Source organism: Mus musculus, chromosome 2 (genome assembly GCF_000001635.26).
Source record: "Mus musculus strain C57BL/6J chromosome 2, GRCm38.p6 C57BL/6J".
Taxonomy (NCBI): domain Eukaryota; kingdom Metazoa; phylum Chordata; class Mammalia; order Rodentia; family Muridae; genus Mus; species Mus musculus.
In genome coordinates this window covers 82,524,357-82,544,759 of record NC_000068.7, presented here as the reverse complement: position 1 = coordinate 82,544,759, position 20,403 = coordinate 82,524,357, and the positions used below count along the sequence as shown (strand labels likewise).

The window sequence follows — 20,403 nt, the reverse complement described above, 5'->3', positions numbered from 1 at the left end:
CACTGCCCTGCCTCTTCTTCTTCTTCTTCTTTTTTTTTTTTTAAACTCCAAGTTTATTGAACAAAGGAATAAATGGGCATTTTCAAGTTTTCGCATCATGGTTATTTTTTAAGCCATTAGAACCATGACAGTACTTATCAACACAAGATGTTTGTCTATTTTTGTCATTTGTATTTTGTTTAATTTTATGTTCCTAGGTGTAATTAAATCAATCAGTAGTATATGGTAACACATGGAAATACTGTTACAAATGAAAAATCCAAGATTGAGATGCAACTCAAGAACAAGATGCAACAGAAGTCTCAGAAGAAACCAGAACTTGATAATGAAAAGCCAGCTGCTGTGGTTGCTCCTCTTACAGCAGCATGTGCCGTGACAATCAGTAATTATGGGTGGGATCAGTCAGATAAGTGTGGGGAAATCTACATTACCTTAACTGGAGTCCATCAGGTTCCCACTGAGAATGTGCAGGTACACTTCACAGAGAGGTCATTTGGTCTTTTGGTAAGAAACCTCAATGGCAAGAATTACTCCATGGTTGTGAACCATCCTTTGAAACCTATCTTTGTGGAAAGCAGTTCAAAATAAGTCAAGACTGATACAGTTATTATTCTATGTAGAAAGAAAGTAGAAAACACAAGATGGGACTACTTAACACAGGTGGAAAAGGAATGCAAGAACTAGGACACTGAGGCAGACCCTAGTGAGGGAGTAAAGAATGTTCTAAAGAAAATTTATGAAGACAGAGGCGATGACATGAAGCGAACATTTAATAAAGCGAGGGTGGAATCCAGAGAGAAGCAAGCCAGAGAAGACACAGAATGTTGAGGCTTTTAAAAGTCCTTGTGGGAGCTCACCAACTTCTAATGTACAGCCAATTTAAATCCTTAGTGAGAGCCAACATTGGAATGCTATTCCTGAGGTTGGAGGTAATAGATTTGTCTTCATGTTATACATAGCAAAGTTTTAGGTTGTTATCTGGCTTATTTCAGGTTGTTCAGTTTAAAACATGGCTCAGGGGCTTAAACTTTATGTATATTTTATTTACAAATTATTTAAATATATGTGTCTGATTTTGATTTAGAGATCAATAAAGTGAAACCTCATGTTTTTAGCTGATTTTTAGTATCCTCTAGGTAGGGTATAGTCTGTGAAAAACCCAATTTTGTATATATTTGATTTTTAATGTTGGATATATTGAATAAAAAGGGCCTATAAAATCTGTCCATATTTTTAAACATCAAAATTTATTGCTGAACATGTGCACTAGGTAATTTTGTTTCATTTTTTTTTCTAGGCAGAACTGACAATACTATAAGAAACTTATAGTGGCATTATTAAGTAGATTCTTTTGCCAGTTTCACATTTTGAATATTTCTAAATGCACAAACATCAAATAAGATGTTTAAATACATAGACATAAGGCTATCATTAGTGAAGTTTCTTCACAGTACTTTTTCCAAACAACATAAATCGTATGGCTAAAACATCAAACATGTAGGCAAGTTGTATATAATATGGCTTATGGGGAGTGGGAACCACAGGTTTTTTTTTAAAGCATAAAGGTAATTTATTCTGCAGTGTTATAGAAGACACACACACACCTTATTCAATATTGTATGTTTCCCAGGTGTTATATTTTTAGTCTCAGGAATAAATACATTCTGTTTCTCTTAAAATATAGAACAACTTCTCCATTCTATCTTATTTCTAGCCATTTTGTATCCAATTATTCCTGTGTCTGGTGTATTTTGACATGATGTATAATGTCAATGGAGTACAACACTATAGAAACCAATCCTCTCTTAGGAGGAGGAAATTCCACAAGGAGTTGGTCATTATCACTGGATAACTATGGCCTAGTTTTTCCCAAGGACGGAGCAATATCCACAAAAATGAAACAAACAAACAAACAAACAAAAACAAAAACAAACAAAAAACAAAGCAGAACTGGTAGATAAAGTGGCAATACCATAATAAAATTTACATATATAGTAAGTGTTCATTTTGAAGTTAAATAGAATTGGGATTACTTCACTTTAACCTTAGGCTCACTTGGGTTTTGAGGAAATGGAATTTGCATGTTTCCTTAGATGATGAGGACTTTTAAAAGGACACAGACACATGGGCTGACAAGATGAAACTTGGGACATATATGGGGAAATGCACTTGAAGCTGAACAACTGTTATTTCAAGGATATATCCAGTCATTAATGTCATTTTCTTGCTAGCAATTAATGGACACCTGATCCCCACATTCTTGTTCTTCCAAGATCTTATCTTATGTTCTGTGGATTGCAACTATTGATCCACTCAAATGACCTCTTCCATAAGTCAAGGAATAAGTAAACATTTCATTCCAAAAATGTTTGTTATTGATGGTATTTATTGGTAAGTTTGACAGCCCTAAATAATTCCCTTGATATTGCTGAGACATTTGTTGCCATAGACTAATATTCATATTAAAAACAATTATCTCTTCTAAAACACAAAGGGTAGTAAGGAAACTTCATACAGAAGCTGTGTTCCGGACATTTTATAGAATTCCTAAAATATATCCTTTTGTCTTGAAGAACAACATTCCCAGGACCTTCCTCATCTGAAGGCCATTGAACTCTTTGTATTTGTTAAAGGATTGGCCCATACATCATTTATTAGCAATTGGATATCTTTTGAATATGCTTTGTTGTTATTGATTTGATTTCAACTGCCCTCTTTAAGATGTTTGAGGATGTATAGTTCTCATGAATGTCTTCCTTGCTGATGTTGAAGAATGGCATCTTCTTATGCATTCTATTTTTATGAACTCTGCTTTATCATTTATCTGCCTGTTATCAGCACTTTCATAAGTATCACTCCCTTGCACAAAATTGTCTCTTAAAGATAGTTTACTCCTACATATTCCACTTGCTTTGAAATGATGGGTTTTCTAGTCAGCAGGCAGAAATGGTTTCATTTTAGGATGAAGACCACAGGAGATTTTCAAAAGACAGGTTTACATGTTACAGCTAGATACACCCATAAGAGAATGTCTGCTGGTTAATTTGAGTTCCTTTCTATCACTTGTTTTTGTATTTTTCTGATGGATTTGCCTCTTAAAAGGTTTGCCTGCAACAATGAGAGGTAAACAACTGCTGCTGTTGTCAGTTGCTGTCCTCCTAGCCAAGCAACCATTATCTCAGGAGTTCAAATTTTCCCTTTTTAATGGGTCATACCAGGTTGCCTTGTTGACTGCTCTATGTGCTCATGGTCAGGTAGAGAGGACAACATGGAACTCACCTGAATATTATGGTGCTCCCTATCACCTGCTGTATGTGTTCTTTGAAGGGCTAGAGTACATAAACTAGGGAAGACTAGGAGAGGGGAGCACATCATTTAGGCTATGGGGAAGTCATAGAGCAGAGGATTCTAGGTGATGTTGGTTCCGGTGGAGGAGCCCCCCTCCAATATACAACCCTTCACCTGGGCTGTATAAGAAAGCTCAATAAGCACAGTGCTTCTTCAAACGGAATTTCAGTGGAATTGTGCCTTGATTTTTTTGGGGGGAGGAGTGGCTCGGACCTTATGAAAAGGGCAACATGTTGTTTATAAACCTCCCTGGAAGGAATTTTAGCAAAAAGTAGCTTTAGTGAAATAAAATTTATAAGCATGGGATCAACAGGCCATGTTCTACAGACTTCACCAAAACCTAAATGCTTGCATTTTCTGATTTCCTGGTGACAGTCAGATGGTTTTCCTGGGAACAAATCCATTCTGTTATTTTCCTTCAGAAATGAAGTACAAAACTTTTCTCTTTATAGACTTAGCTTTTCTCTTTATAGTCTTCTTCATATTGTGTCACTCCCTGTACAGAGCACACTGCCAGCTCCATTATTCATAGCTGATTTATAGAATGGCACATTTGCCACTATGGTATTGTCCAAAGGACACAGATGATGCCACTAGACAACACAATCTGTTACTGACTATTTTATATCTTCATGCCCTTGATCCAACAGACATTGGAAAGGAGTATCATTCAATTATTTGGAGTGACAAATTCCAAATACAATTGGTAAATTTGTTGGCTTTCCCAAAGTGAAAGTAAAGAGAATTATATTTGGAACCAAGATTTGTCATATTTCTCAAATGTGCTGGTGAATGGAATACATGAGACTATGCTGACAGGCTCATGGTGTGGATGCTTTGAGGTTTGGGCAATGATCCCTGTGTATCTGAATGAGGGCACACAACACACGGAGTAAAGACTAATGAATGAATCAGAGTCAAATAACCATGGTTGTAAATGTGGGCCATAGTTAAGTGTAGCATTTTTTTAAATCAGTCTTCCTTTCTTCCACCATTCTAAGAAGAACATCAGTACTAACTATTGTATTAGGTTCTGGAAGGCTACTGACTTAGTTGAGCTCATTTCACAGTAGCTCAGATATGAGGTCATGTAGGAAGTCTGCATGGGGACAACACAAACCATGTTAGGCATTGTTTAACTGCCTTTCTTATATTTCCCCTATGTTCTAATTGACTGGTTTGGACAGTCTAAAAAACTGTAATTTGTAAATCGTGGCTTCCAACTGAGTTGAGCCAACAAGGAATCTGGGTTGGGAATAAGAGGAAGAGAGAGCAGTAAAACTGAGTTTCCTTTCCTGCAGAATTGGTATGATTTGACACTCTCCTACATCTAAATTCATACTCCCACAGAGCTCTACTAAATAATATTTCTTTTTCTTCTAAGAATCATATTCTCTAATTATATGTTTAGTTGTGCTTTGAATAGCAGCTAGAAACAGGTATCAGATGATCTTTGTGTGAATGTCAAAATTAAAATCTCCACAGAATTTAAAACTTGCCACAAAGATCTGATTACAATATATACATATTTCTGGTTTAGCTCCTAACCAGAAAATGACAAAGATTAATAAAGCTTATCTGATTCTATTGTTTTTTATTTATTGAATCAAGGATTCATCTACCAAATTAAAAAAAAAGTCAGATTTGATAACATGGATTTATTGAACCTTATAGAAATTTTAAGTGTGATGTTTAAATTATATTAGTTCCAATTTTTACATATATGTGAACCAATATTCAAATATCACATTAGTTTTCAAGTGTTTTTAAAAGAATATGTTTTTAAAAGAATCCTTTATTTACATAATACGATTTTAATGTTTATTAGGTATATAATAGGAAATAAACCAATAATAAGTTGTTTTTGTGTTATGGGTTGATACTCTGTACTTGCAAAGGAAGTGCTACTAAACATCTTCAACTTTATTTAAACAATATTATTATTTCAAGAAAAAAACCTCAGACTTTCTTATATTGATCATCAGTACACATCTGCCAAGGAATAATACTATTATGTTAAAGTCAAGAGGTTCATGCTGCCTTCATTGCTAGATCTTTCTAAACCAAAGGAATGAAACCAATCGCAAAATGGCAGCTGCAATTTAGTTGTTTCAATTAGACAAACAGAATTAGACTTCGAGATTTGGCTTTCCCTTAATAATGGAAGTTATTAGTTCATAACTAGAGGCATAGCTGTGAATTTAGAACACAATCAGGGGCATCAGTCAAGCATGACAAGAACAGTTCTGTTCACATATGTTCCATTTCAGAATGGAACAGCCATAGCAGCTCACTGGAGCTCAAAATTACAGCCACGGAGTGATCAGTTTAACTACCTTCAAAAATCTGTGTGTAGGAAAAAGACTGGAAAACTAGTTTCTTAACATTAACACTTGTGAATTATATTCTTAAAAATACCTGATGATTCTCAAAGTAAACAAATATCTAGATATATATTAAGTATTCAAGAAAAAGTAAAGTCATGTGTTTTTGCAATATGAATTTATTTTAAGGCTAATTTTTTACAGAAAAAAAACTTAAACTAAGCTAGAGATATTAAGAAAATGTGTCAAGTCACATATTCATTATGAGTGATGCAAGAGGCAAGGGAGATAATTAGGAAAGTGTTATTATTTTAAAGGTTTAATTTTTATGATTTGATAATTTTATTTAAAATATTTTAGTATATTATTTTGAATGTATACGTATACTTATACTGCATTTATAGCATTTACCTTTCTCATGTTTCCTACAGGAATTCCTATGCACCTCACTTATCAAATTAATGCTATTCATGTGTGTGTTTATGTTTGTGTTTGTGTGTGTGTGTGTGTGTGTTTCTTCATGAGAATATGGGTATACAAACAGGCCAGAAGGACACCTGGAGCTATAGTTATAGGCAGTTAGGAGTCAACTGCTGTGGATGCTTAGAAGTGAACTCTCATCCTCCAGAAAATCATAAGTGCACTTACCTGATGACACATTTCTCCAGCAACTCCATCTCTCCAAAGACTCTTGTTTTTTGGTTTTTTTTTGTTTTGTTTTGTTTTTTTAATTCTTATATGATCTCATTTTTGAGTAAATTGATTCTATCCTTATAATGCCAGATCTTAACAGTACAGTCAAAGGACTTTTTTTTTTAAGGTACTGGGGCGTGTGTTATAATAATAAAAGAAAGCAGGAAAAAGGAAGAGAAAAGGGAAAAAAGAAATTACAAGTCCACAAGGTGTCATAGCTGCAGTATTGGCTTATGTTAGTGGTAGATGACCTTCCAATCTATTTGAGGACATAAATAAAAGTTGAAACAAGGAAGAATGGCCCAGAGACTTTTTTATTGACAGTCAGTAGAAATGAAGATAATTCTGTGCCTTGATATTTTGTACCAGTCAAGAAAGGCTATCATATCTTTTAAAGAAAATAGACACCAACAAATTTAACTCAACTCTGCAGAAGCCATTCCCCTTGCACCTATGAATAAGCTAATTAATCTAGCTAGGTTCCATAGTCCCAGTCTTAATACTGGGATGAAGGCAATGCTTGTCAGGTTGTTAGCATTTTCTAAATATCTATGCATTATCATCTGAATTGCTTTTTTTTTTAAAATTAAAACACACATGAAAGGCCAACTCTTCAAACACCTATATTAAAATGTTTTATGTTCAACAAAAATAGTTTATTTCCTATTTGAACTGAGTTAGTCACTATTTATTACCCTGTGACACCTTTGATACAGTGAGATGAGTCCAGAATCAATGGCTTTAGACTATTAGAAAAATGGGCCCAGAAACCAAACTCTTGGAATGGCATTTGCTTTTAACTTGGGGCATTTTACTAGATATGTATATGACTTATTTTTGTCTTCTTTTCTCAGGTTAAATGGCATTTTCTGAGATGTTAAAGAACATCTCTCTAATATCTGACTTTCTTGTTATTGAGTATCATCAGTATTTTTCTTTTTAAAAAGAAAATTCTAATTTATTTAATGGCAAGCGGTACTAAGAAACCACAAGCTTGACATGATTCCTGCACATGGCTCTAAGAATCATCACTTCTGCTCCAGCTGTGACCCAGTGATATCTGTTGCAAGCTACACTCCAGAGACCAACCCTCCACCTCCCACCGTGCTGCTTTGTATCACAAGAACTCCTTTTCACTATCATTAAAGCTCAGTCATTTATCGAGGATAGAAATATTCAGGTTTTAGAATAAGGATTATGAATCTCTATGCCATATACAGAAAAAGCAAATCTAATCATTACAGTTCAACAGTGATTCATACTTTGAACTTTTAGATAAATATCACAGAATAAAAAGTGCAGATCTTCATGACCACTCTCCTTAGTGTATGTGTGTGTGTGTGCGTGCATACATGCATGCATGTGTGTGTGTGTGTGTGTGTGTGTGTGTGTGTGTGTTGTATATCATTTATGTTGTGGTTTGAGATTGCATTTAACAGATCTCTGAATGTCAAAGGATGACTTTTATATTTTTATGAATTATTTTATTAATATACATTTCAAATTTCTCACATCCTGGTGTCCTCTCTGCAAAGACCCCCACCGCTTGCCTCTTAGAGCATGCTCATCCACCCACCCACCTACCCACTCCCAGATCACCCTTCCAGCATCCCTCTTTGTTGAGGCAACAAGCCTCCACAGGCCCAAGGGCATTCCTTCCTATTGATGATATCAGATAAGGTAATCCTCTGCTACAAATGTGGAAGGATCCATTGAACCAACTTTGTATACTCTTTGGTTGGTGGTTTAGTACCTGGTAGCTCTATGGGTACTATTAGTTAATATTCACTTTTTTCTTATATGACTGCAATCCCCTTCAGCTCCTTCAGTCCTTATCCTGACTCTTTCATTGGAGCTCCTGGGCTCAGTCCAATGGTTGGCTGTGAGTGTCTGCATCTGTCTTAGTCAGGTGCTGGCAAAGACTCAGAGGACAGGCTCTTGTCTGCAAGCTCTTCTTGGCATCAGCAAAAGTGTCTGCTGATACAATAGTTCCCAAGGTGGGGTGGTATCTGGATGGCCCTTCCTTCAGTCTCTGCTCATGTATTTGCTCCTGCATTTCCACGTATGTCCTTTGGGGTCTAAACTACCTCACTCGGGGTGCCATTTTCTAGTTCCATCCATTTGCCTACAAAATTCGTGAAGTCATCATTTTTAATAGTTGAATAGTACTCCAATGTGTAAATGTACCACATTTTCTGCATCCATTCTTCCATTGAGGGACATCTGGGTTGTTTCCAGCTTCTGGCTATTATAAATACAGCTGCTATGAACAGAGTGGGGCATGTGTCCTTGTTATATATCGGAGCATCTTTTGAGTATATGCCCCATTTTGTTATAGCTGTGTCTTAAAGTAGAACTGTTTCCAGTTTTCTGATTGATTTCCAGAGAGGTTGTACCATATTACAATCCCATCAGCAACAGAAGAATATTCCCCTTTCTCCACATCCTTGGCTGCCACTTAAGTTTTTATCTTAAGCATTCTGATTGGTGTCAGGAGTAATCTCAGGGTCATTTTGATTTGCAATTTCCTGATGACTAAGGATGTTGAACATTTCTTTAGGTGCTTCTCAGGCATTTGATATTCCTAAGTTGAGAATTCTTTGTGCAGCTCTGTAAAGGACAACTTTTCAGAGTTAGTTCTTCGACTTTTTTGAGGCTAGGTCTGTTTTGTTATTCCTAGTGGGTTACATACTGCAAGCTAGCTGATCTATGAATGTCTGAGTAATCCTCCTGTTTCCCATTCTAATTGCACAGTAGAAATTCTGGAATGATAACTGTGTACCACAGCATTTGGGTTTTGTTTTGTTTTGTTTTGTTTTTTTTCAATTTTTTCAATTTTTTCACAACCCTGAGATTTCAACTCACACCAATCAGAATGGCTAAGATCAAAAATTCAGGTGACAGCAGATGCTGGCGAGGATGTGGAGAGAGACGTTCTTCCATTGTCGGTGGGATTGCAAGCTGGTACAGCCACTCTGGAAATCAGTCTGGCGGTTCCTCAGAAAATTGGACATAGTACTAACGGAGGATCCCGCAATACCTCTCCTGGGCATATATCCAGAAAATGTTCCAACTTGTAATAAGGACACATGTTCATAGCACTATGTTCATAGCAGCCTTATTTATAATAGCCAGAAGTTGGAAAGAACCCAGATGTCCCTCAACAGAGGAATGGAAATGGAAAATGTGCCACATTTACACAATGTAGTACTACTCAGTGATTAAAAATAATGAATTCATGAAATTCTTAGGCAAATGGATGCATCTGGAGGGCATCATCCTGAGTGAGGTAACCCAGTCACAAAAGAACTCACATGATATGTACTCACTGATAAGCGGATATTAGTCCAGAAACTTAGAATACCCAAGATACAATTTGTAAAACACAAGAAACTCACGAAGAAGGAAGACCAAAGTGTGTATACTTTGCTCCTTGTTAGAATGGGGAACAAAATACCCATGGAAGGAGTTACAGAGACATAGTTCAGAGCTGAGAAGGAAGGAAGGACCATCCCATAAACAACCATTAAACCCAGACACAATTGCATATGCCAGAAAGATTTTGCTGACAGGGTCCTGATATAGCTCTCCCTTGTGAGGCTATGCCACTGCCTGGCAAATACAGAAGTGGATGCTCACAGTCATCTATTGGATGGAACACAGGGCCCCTAATGAAGAAGCTAGAGAAAGTACCCAAGGAGCTAAAGGGGTCTGCAACCCTATAGGAGGAGCAACAATATGAACTAACCAGTACCCCCTACAGCTGTGTCTCTAGTTGCATATGTAGTAGAGGATGGTCTAGTCAGCCATCAATGGGAGGAGAGGCCCTTGGTATTGCCAAGATCATATTCCCCAGTACAAGGGAATGCCAGGGCCAGGAAGTAGGAGTGGGCGGGTTGGGGAGCAGGGCAGGTGGAGGGTATAGGGGTCTTTGGAGATAGAATTTGAAATGTAAATGAAGAAAATATCTAATAAAAATGCCTTTAAAAGGGGGGGGGACAAAATACTCATGGAAGGAGTTACAGAGATGAAGTTCGGTACTGAAACTGAAGGAAGGACTATAGAGAGACTGCATCTGGGCTTTTTATTTGGTCCCAGGGATTAAATTCAAGTCACTGAGATGTCTTGACATGCAGCTTTCTTGTTATTTTTCTTTTCTGAAGTAGATGTCTTGCAAGTGCCAAACCACAGATCTTTAAAAAATAAATTGATGTATTTTTGAGAATGTATTCATTCACTTAGCCACACCCTTATTGATATAAAGACTATTTTAATCTCCTCAAGATGTTTCTTTTTATAAATGGGTCACCAATTGAAGATAAGGTCACTCTGAAAAAATATGTTTCTCACAGAAGACTTCTATTTGTTTTGTAACTAAAGATAAATTGAATTGCACAGTGGCTTCTATCATCCAAGATATGTTTAACATCCAAGATATGTTAAAAGATATCTTTTAGCATGCAATTCCAAAAGTTGCATTATTCATAGAACATATGCAAAAAGAAATAGCAGAGGGTCATATTCTGTATCTATCTTCTGAGATGTATATCACTAAAGCACTTCCTGAGGCAGATACTGCCATTCCAGCCAATTTGTCTTCTTTCACCAGATCTGTAGCAGTCTTTCATAGTAAAAAGCCAGGGCTGATGGTGTTTTATTTTTTCTATATTTAGCATATAAACTTGTTAATCTGGCTCCTTCCTATTTGTCTTTCAGTGATAATCTTTGTATTCTGAGAATATCCTTTAACCACGTGATTAAAACAGCTTCACTAAGATTAGTAATATAGATGAAATGAAGTAGTATGTAGTAATATAACATGTTAAATAATTGTGTAGGTTTAGAGATGCAATAGTATTGGTATTTACCCTCCAAGGATAGAATTAAACACCATGAAAAGGAGTTACTTTTATATTTTCACTTTACAAGAGGAAGAAGAATTCCTAAAATAACACAGGTAACATGTTCTCTTAAGTAAAAAAATAATATGGTTTAGGATGATTAAAATCAATGAATAATTTTCAAATAAACTATATTTGAGAAACTTAAATAACTGAAATTGGTAGATAATATCATGGAGTTGGTATTATAATGAGTGATACTTAGATTCATAAATGATATATTTTAAAATTACATTACTCTTCAATGTTATCAATCTCTGAATCTAAAGATCTTTACCCTGTTAGAAATAGCAAAACATTAGAAGAACAAAGAGACTTGGTAACATTAATGATTCAAAGTCTTAGTATTTTGTTTTTCAAACTGAATACTTCTGCTATGTAAAGAAACACAAATTTATTTTAAAAAGAATGTGTTATGGGCTGGAGAAATGCCTTAACTCTTATGAGCTCTTACTATTCTTCCAAGACACTAGAGTTCAATTCCCAGCACTTACATGGCAACCATTTGTAATGCAACCATTTCATTTGCAATGAATCTCATATTCTCTGTGCTCTACAGACACTAGGCATACATGTGTTTTACAGGCACAGGTAAAACACACATACATGTGTGAAATAAAATAAAAGACATCTTATAACACGTTGAAAATACTAATTTTAATTCTTCTTACTCCGAAGATAACAAAGCCCTCAGTAGTAGTTTAGAAGTATGTAGTGTAATTTGCTAAACACATGAAACTCAAGAAGAATGAAGACTGAACTGTGGACACTATGCCCCTCCTTAGAATTGGGAACAAAACACCCATGGAAGGAGTTACAGAGACAAAGTTTGGAGCTAAGATGAAAGGATGGACCATGTAGAGACTGCCATATCCAGGGATCCACCCCATAATCAGCATCCAAACGCTGACACCATTGCATACACTAGCAAGATTTTATCGAAAGGACCCAGATGTAGCTGTCTCTTGTGAGACTATGCCGGGGCCTAGCAAACACAGAAGTGGATGCTCACAGTCAGCTAATGGATGGATCACAGGGCTCCCAATGGAGGAGCTAGAGAAAGTAGCCAAGGAGTTAAAGGTAACTACCTATTCTAATCGAGATCTTACATGTTCAGTCACACAACATATGCTGTCCAACATCACTGTCATTTTGAAGTTTTCACCGGTTCCTGTTATGTGTATGGTTTCCTGATTTTCGATACCTAAGACAAGTTCCCCACCAGATGCCTCCAACATTTTCCATTGGACTTAATACAATTCTTATTTTCAAATATCAAAATTAGCTGTGTTTTAAAAACTCATACAAGTCAAAGGAAATCTAGATGTCAATGAATGTTGATTTTTTTTTTCATTAGGAAAGCACAGGACAGAAAATCTTTCAAATAGTACATTCTTTGTGGATGAGTGATAAAATTACTTTCTTCTTTCACTAAAAACTATTCTGGCATATTTCTTGTATATTTTATGTAAAAATGTTCTATTTTTCTTGATTGCATTCTTAGGATGGGATTCTAGATAAGTGAATTTACTTTTTTTGGATATTACTACTTAATCAAACTGTTCACTTGTTTAATTGTTTCAGGCCAGATACACTGTTAAATGGCACGCCGAACTCTCTCCCTTGTACAAAGAGTACTTAGCTCTGTTTCAAAGTCAAAGGTACAGAATACCCATTTAAATTTGAGGTCCAGGTAATAAACATTTTTTCCAATATTGCTTATCAGCCTCCTTACATTCTCCCCAACTAACTTATTTATAATAAAGGTTAAAATGCTCCTCTTGTTCCTATCTAGATATCCCTAAGCTAATGTAGGTATTCTTTATTTTAATTGGGTATTTATTTCATTTACATTTCCAATGCTATCCAAAAAGTCCCCATACCCTCCCCCCACACTCCCCTACCCACTCACTCCCACTTCTTGGCCCTGGCTTTCTCCTGTACTGAGGCATATAAAGTTTGCACGACCAATGGGCCTCTCTTTCCACTGATGGCCGACTAGGCCATCTTCTGATTCATATGCAGCTAGAGATATGAGCTCCGGGCGGGTCCTGGTTAGTTCATATTGTTGTTCCTCCAATAGGATTGCAGATCTCTTTAGCTCCTTGGGTACTTTCTCTAGCTCCTCCATTGGGGGCCCTGTGATCCATCCAATAGCTGACTGTGAGCATCCAATTCTCTGTTTGCTAGTCCCCGGCTGTCTCTTGTAGGTATTCTTTTTAAAGGCTCTTATAATTACTATTATAGTCAAGAAATATATAAACTTCATAAATTTATTACTGTAAATTTATCTGTGCTTATCTCTTTCAATGTTATTTAACATTGAATTCTTGCAAAAGAATTTTGTATACACCTTATTTATTAATGTCTTTTGTAGTCCTAGAGTCTGGTATGTGTCTATTGGATTGGAAATTGCTTATTCCTGCTGAATAAAACATAACTTCTCAGTGTCCCTATGAAGAAAAGTAATTCAATCTAAGCAAGATACTTTTTTGAACACAATGGGCCATAACTCAAAGGTGTATTAATTTTGATCTGAATTTTTTATAGGTTTAGCTTTATTTATGTCAAGCATTTCTTCTGTATTCAGTCTTTAAGCATGCATTGTATATATATTTCAGGTACTTACATAAGATATAGGGGTAAATCAATGTCACTTTAGCTGTCTCTAAAAATGAATTCACAGATCTCTTTACTACTCACTGGCCCACTGTTAGATGAGCTGACACTGAAAGATAAGATGCAGAATTTGAATACCCGTGGCACTTATAATTAATCTTTTTGGAACTGAGTAAAACTTTGTTCAGCTCAAATTCAACAGATACCTACTTTGTTGAGTTCTTTCACATAAAATTTCAGAGTGAGTAAGATAGTTTTCCTTGGAAGGCACATGTAAATACTAAATTAATTAACTTCTTAGACAATGTCTAGTGTTTTCCTTTTGGAGCAGTAAAGGAAACCAATATCACTTTCCCCCAAATATAGAGAAAATATTATTTTTTTTTAGAACCGAGTACAATTATGTAACTACATATGGATGCTTAGCCAGTAACAGTACATATTACCAAATTAATATAACATAGTACACATATATTAATTACAATGGGCACAATTAGAAAAATAAAATCATTTTAGACAATAATAGTAGGTGTTAAAAGAATTTTATATTAAATATTATAGTAGAGTGGGTATCAGCAACATATAAGAGGGGGTTTGGAGCTATGACTTATACACTTGTACCTAGGAAAGGGGGGATTCTTGAGTCACAAAAAATTTCTACTTTACATTCTGCTGAGACACAAATAGGGCTCTTCTGATAGGGCAAGGCTAATATTCAGGCAAGCAGAAATCTTGCTGGATTTCACATATGTACAGATAAAATAATATTACTTTCCTGGGAGACTGCTTAGCCCTCTTTACTCCTGTGATCATCTTTATTCAATATTTATAGTAACGAAGGCCTTAAGGATATTTATGTGTTTTATATGAATAAAAAATCCTATACCTTGCACCCATACTAATTATTTCTCTCTTCTTTTAGTAAAGTTAAAAAAAATCCTCATACAAATAGTAAAATTTTGCATTAAATGTGGAAAATTATTATTTTTTTAAATTTTATGTGCCACAATCTTAAAACACATCTAAGGCACCTTTGAAATACATATCAGGTAGCAAATTTAAAGGTTTTTTTTTCCAAGTTTATCAGGAAGCTTATTTTACTATTTTCTTATAATGTTGTTTGGGCATCAGAGTAATACTTGATTCTTTTTTTTTTTTTTTTTTTTTGACCTTTGCTATGTTCTGATTTCATTTATTCCCCCGCCCTCCGGATTTGTTTTATTGTTGTAAATTATTTTATTTTTAATTCATTTTTACACTCCATATTCCATTCCTTGCCCCCCATCCACCCTCTGACTGCTCCATCTCCCACATCTCCTCCCTACCCTACCCTGTCTCCAGGTGGATACTCCCTACCCCACCCCACATGACCTCTAAACTCCCTGGGGCCTCCAGTCTCTTGAGGGTTAGGTGAATCGTCTCTGAATGAACACAAACCCAGAAGTCCTCTATTGTATGTTTGTTGGGGTGGGGAGCTTCATAACAGTTGGTGTATGCTCTCTTTTTGATGATCCAATATTTGAAAGATCTCAGGGGTCCAGATTAATTAAGACTGCTGGTCTTCCTACAGGGTCACCCTTCTCCTTAACTTCTTTCAGCCTTCCCTAATATATCAAAAGAAGTCAGCTGCTTCTGTCCATTGGTTAGGTGTATATATCTCCATCTGACTCTTTCAGCTGCTTGTTGAGTCTTCTGAAGTGCGGTCATGCTAGGTTCCTTTTTGTGAGTGTTCCATAGCCTCAGTAATAGTGTCGGGCCTTGGGACCTTCCCTTGAGCTGGATCCCATTTTGGGCCTATTCCTGGACCTTCTTTTCCTCAGGCTCCTCTCCATTTCCATCCCTGTAACTCTTTCAGACAGGAACAAATATGGATCAGAGTTGTAACTGTGGTATGGCAACCCTATCCCTCACTTGATGTCCTGTCTTCATGTTGGAGGTGGGCTCTGTAAGTTCCCTCTCTCTACAGTCAGGCATGTCATCTAAGGTCTGTCCCTTTGAGTCCAGGGAGTCTCTCACCTCCCAGGCCTCTGGTGCAAAATAGATCTGCCTGAGGACCCAACTATACCACTCTTGGGAATATACACAAAAAATGCCCCACCATGCCACAGGAGTGTGTGTTCCACTATGTTCATAGCAGCCTTATCTGTGATAGCCAGAAGCTGGAAACAACCTGGATGTCCCAGGACAGAAGAATGGATACAGAAAATATGGTCCATTTATACAAAGGAATACTACACAGCAACTAAGAAAGAGGCTACCCTGAGTTTTGCAGGCAAATGTATGGAACTGGAAAATATCACCCTAAGTGACGTAACTCAGACCCAAAAGGATATGCATGGTATGTACTCACTAATACGTGGATATTAAGCAAAAATTTAGTAATACAGAATACACAAGATATGGTCCACAGAACTCAAAAAATTCAACAAACTGAAATGTCCAAGTGAGGAATCCTCAGTCCCATTTGGGAGAGAGAAGAAAGCAATCACAAGTGGGAAGGGAGGGAGGGAACTGGTAGGGAAAATGGACAGGGGGCAGTAAGGGGGGTATAGGGGAACCTGATCTGGAGTCAGTGAGAGAAAAGGACTGAAGCCCTGTAGGCCAGCAGAAAGAATGTAAACAAGCAACCTCAGGGAATTTAAAGGTTTGTTAACCAGTCTAGTTCAAGCTAACTAATGAAGAGATGGTGACTCTGCTGTATTTTCCATGGTTTATTTCTAGGAGCTTCTTACATAAAAGCATGGGATAATTGAACAAAGCCCAATAGTCTTATGACAATGAAAGTCTAGAAGGGCAGAAAACAATACCAAAACCAGCAGTAGATATGAAACCATTATAACTAAACTCAGAAATGCTTAACTACAGTTTGCAAATTATGAAATAAACCTGAAAGTGTCTGTTAATTTCTTTTTTGTTCATTGAAATTTATGCTTCCTACCCATAGCTCTATTTCCTTCTTTCTTTCTTTCTTTCTTTCTTTCTTTCTTTCTTTCTTTCTTTCTTTCTTTCTTCCTTCCTTCCTTCCTTCCTTCCTTCCTTCCTTCCTTCCTTCCTTCCTTCCTTCCTCTCTTTTTAATTAATTAACTTTTTTACACTCTTTACACTCCATACTTTATCCCCCACCCCATCCACTTTCCCACTGATCCATATCCCATACCTCCTCCCCACCCTATCCCCCGATCTCCACATGGATGTCCCCACCCTCACCCCAAGTAACCCCTAAAATCCCTGGGGCCTCTAGTCTCTTGAGGGTTAGGTCCATCATCTCTGAATGAACACAGACCTGGCAGTCTTCTACTGTTTGTGTGTTGGGGGCCTCATGTCACCTAGTGTATGCTACATGTTTGGTGGTCCAGTGTTTGAGAGATCTCAGGGTCAATTTATTTTTGATCATTCCTTGTTCATTTTGATAGGACCTTTGACCCAAGCAATATGGATTCTATCTCCTAGGTACTGCTTTTGTGGTGAACACCATAACCTTTGTCATATATGTCAGTTTTAGCAGTCCAACTACTTTCAGTTTGAGAATTTCAGAAAATCCAGGAACATTGCTTCTATGCAAGAGATTTAGAAGTACTAAATGTTTTTATCATGAGAAAGACAATAATCAATAATAGGTTTTAATAAAACATATAAAATAATCCCATAGAGCAATACCAACACTGCCCTCAACCTATATGTAAGATGTGAAACTAGTCATTAATAATCATACTCAGTCTTTAGAAATTATGCATTATAATTCTGGGATGTACATTTATGTCTAAGTTAGAAGCTCAAATAACAACTATAATAACGGACACTTAATAGCATGTGTTAATAATTATTAGTGTTTATGACAAGCACTACACTGGAATTTGCAACTGTCATATTATTGTGGCCTCTCTTTAACTGTGTGGGGGTTGATTGTCATTTCCACTTTATCAGTTAGAACACAGACTGACATGTCTAAATGATATAGCTAATTTCGCATATCTATTAGTCACACTCTGAAAAAATTGATTGATACTATTGTGGAAATCTTTAGCCCAAGATAATGCTTTATGTAAGACTAGGAAATAATTCTGATTTAGGTTACAAAGCTGGCTAAACCTTGTAATATATTATCTCTGTATGCTTTATTCAAAATTTGAATTGACATACATTCATTCTACACAGGAAGGGAGTTGACTAAAGATATTTCTTTTAAGTATGTGATTATTTGATGATGTTCATCTCCTGTGACATCTTTTCAGTCCTTTTCCAATAGTTTCCTTCCTCCCCCAGACATTCTTTATTTTCACAATATATATTATTATATATGCCTACATCTAATTTAGGATCACATTTTTGGTGTCTGGTTTATAACTGCTAACATAATGACCTTTAATTACAATCATTTTTTTTCAGCAAATGGAATAATTGCATCCATCTTTATGGCTGAATAAAACTACATTGTATACATGCACCACATTTTCTTTATTCATTTATCTGTTGATGGACTCCTAGACTGATTTAATATCTTAGCTGATGTGAATATTGCTTCAATAAATATTGACATGCAAGCATCTCTGTAGAATCCAGACTCAGTGTCATTTTAGTATATAGCCAGGACTTGTTTTCCTGAGAACCTCTATGCTGATTTCCATGTATCTTGAACAATTATAATTCAAACAGCCTTTTATGTAAAAGATGACTTTTTATTGTACCTTCCTATTATTTGTGATTGTTTATTTTTTTACAAATAGGAAATCTGAGAATCAAAATGAAGGTTTTTTAAATCTTTCTGATGGTTTTGAATTTTGAAGTTGAGTATTTTATATATTTATTGGATGTCTATTGAGAACTGTTTTGCCTATGTACTCTGCTGTGCAGAGGAGGAGTTAGAGAAAGGACTGAAGGAGCTGAAGGAGTTTGAAACTCCATAGGAAGAACAATATCAACCAACCAGAAACCCCAGAGCTCCTAGGGACTAAACCACCAACCAAAGAGTACGCACTTTATGTAGCAGAGGATGGCCTGATGTGGCATCACTGGTAGGGAAGACCCTTGGTCCTGTGAAGCCTTGATGCCACAGTGTAGGGGAATGTTAGGGAAGTGAAATGGGTGTGCAAAGGTGCTTTGGGGACCATCCTAATAGAAGCAGAGAGAGGAGGAGATGGGGAAGGTGTTGCAGAGGGGAAACCAGGAAAGGGGGTAACAGTTGAAATGTAAATAACTAAAATATCCTATAAAATTTTTAAAAAAGAAAATTTAGTAAAGATCATAGCAAAAGAGAAAAGCAAATTTAACTTAAGATAAAAGAAATACATAAATAATTGTAAATATGCAGAAAATAGTAGTGGTATAAGAATAAAATTATCTTTTGAGAGAACAACACTGAAATTTATTAACTTACACTGAGAAGGATCAACAAAAGCAGAAGGAAAAGCTAGGATAACATCTAACTGTAAAATAACACAAACGGAGAATCACAAGGGAGTTCATACACACTATCAGAACAATATAGGGGTGTTATAGACAACATTTATAATAAGATATAGTAAGTACATGAGAACTGGGACATCAAAACCAAAATGAACAAACTAACTTGGAATGGGATTCTAAGTAGCACTAGATTTACTAAAGATATTGGATTGCTAGTTGAAAACTTCTAACAAATAAATTCGATGCAAAGATCACTATACTGCAGAAATCAATCTAACAAAATAGCAAAATTAATTCACAGTATTAGAATTATTAATAGAAAAATAAAATAGAAGTACTAATAGAAAACAAAATAGGAAGGTACACTGCTGAACTCATAAAGTCTTAATAGCAATAGAACTGACATGAAAAATACAGTTAGCTTTACTAAGAAAACTAGAGAGTAGCATGCATCTCAGAGAGCGTAAAATAGTCTACCACTGACCTTGCCTCATCTCTTCCTCCATCATCATCATCCTTTATTCACCACATCGCATCCTCCTCATCCTCCTTACCCTCTTCACCTGAATCCATCCTCACCCCTCATTCTACACAAATGAATCATTTCAAGATATAATTTTATAGGATAAATTTTCAACTTTCCAAACTAAATTAATGTAATTTTGAAGAGTAAAATCATAATCATATGTAAATAACCCATGATCATCTTAAAAGATACAAAATTTGGCAAATTTCAGGTTATATATATCATAAAAATATCTTTGCCAAACAACAGATAGTCATACTGAGCATAATAAAAGAAAGTATCATGAAAAATGTACAGCTAAACACTCTTCTTATACTTAGAAATAAGGCAAAGCATTGGCAAAGCCTCTCAGGAGACAGCTATATCAGGTTCCTGTCAGCAAGCACTTGTAGGCATCCATAATAGCTTCTCGGTTTGGTGAGTGTATATGTGATGGATTCCCGGGTGGGGTAGTCTTTGGATGGCCTTTCCTTCACTCTCTGCTCCACACTTTGTCTCTGTGTCTCCTCCCATGGGTATTTTGTTCTCCCTTCTAAGAAAGACTGAAGCACCCACTCTTTGGTCTTCCTTCTCAATCTTCATGTGGTCT

At 36.1% G+C, this 20,403-nt stretch overlaps 1 pseudogene; it reads left to right on the top strand.

Annotated features, from left to right (window-relative positions):
- Positions 239-854, top strand: Gm13676 (predicted gene 13676; annotated as a pseudogene).